This window comes from Vulpes vulpes, chromosome 8, assembly GCF_048418805.1.
Source record: "Vulpes vulpes isolate BD-2025 chromosome 8, VulVul3, whole genome shotgun sequence".
NCBI classification, from domain to species: Eukaryota; Metazoa; Chordata; class Mammalia; order Carnivora; family Canidae; genus Vulpes; species Vulpes vulpes.
The window spans coordinates 16,883,536-16,884,653 of record NC_132787.1 but is presented as its reverse complement, the minus strand read 5'-3'; the positions used below and the strand labels follow the sequence as shown (position 1 = coordinate 16,884,653).

Genomic DNA, 1,118 nt, shown 5'->3' with positions numbered 1-1,118 from the left:
ATGCAATCCCAATGAATAGAAAGCACTATGAGATGAAGAAAACTTGACTAATTTGCAAAGGTGGTTTCAGGGTATCTAGAACCAAACCTTGTGCCTTTCTCATTGGTTTCTAAAAAGACTCTTTTTATATATTTTTTTCTTTCCCTACCTCCCCCCTCACTTTGCCCTTCCCTTCTCTTCCTTTTCCTTCCTTCCTTCCTTTCTTCTTCTCTGCCTTTTCTCCATTAATAATCTAGGACTAGCATTAAATTTGTTAGACATAACATTTTCTGGGAACATATGTTTCAGATTTTCTCTCCTTTTAACATTTCATTTTATTTTACAATTTCCTCCCCACACTACTGATGTTTAGATATTTTTCCCTAGATGAAACATGAGTTTTTCTTGTGATCCCTAATCAGTTTTATATGTTAGAAGAGCAGTAGCTATTTCTGGCAGTCTCTGACTAAATGGGCTTGAAGTACAGAGATGGTTTCATTAGCCTTAGAATGAGGCTCTGGAGACTCCAAGATGTGGAGAAATTCTGGGTGCTCAGTCTCAATGCCAGTGATTTCAGCTTTGCATAGTGGCAGTATCGTAACCAATGAGGTTAATCTGAGGCATGATTATTGCTAATTGAAAACTTTTCTCAAAAAAAAAAAAAAAAAAAAGAAAAAGAAAACTTTTCTCAATGCCAGTGATTTCATTGGCAAAATAAGGTTTGTGGCTTGAATACAAGGAAACACCTGCCTACCTGACTTCTAGCTTTGCTCCTGAGAAGGGGAACATACCAACAAGGAAATGTTAAAAGTTTCTGATCGAGTAGGTATATGAACAGCAGGCTGCTGCCCAGTGCCCTTTACTGGGCATCACGATGTTACTGATCATAAGCTCTTGTTCATAGTACATAGTATGGTGGAAGTGCGAAGACAGCAGGACTAGCTGTAGTAGCAATAGCCGTGTCTGTGCTAAGAACACACTGTGGGGTATGACTCAGAACGTGGTCTCATGACAATAATTTAGGAGATGTGTAGGTCTGAAACCCTGAGCATTCCAGGGAGAGGTTGGTTGAACAATTTGTCTAGGAGAACAGAATGTGGCACGATTCTGGGAGTCTTGGCACAGCCACCATGAAGTAT

The 1,118-nt window shown here is 39.5% G+C and overlaps 1 pseudogene; it reads left to right on the top strand.

Annotated features, from left to right (window-relative positions):
- The first annotated feature begins 554 nt into the window (after positions 1-554).
- On the top strand, positions 555-637 carry LOC112921268 (U4 spliceosomal RNA; annotated as a pseudogene).
- The last annotated feature ends 481 nt before the right edge of the window (positions 638-1,118 follow it).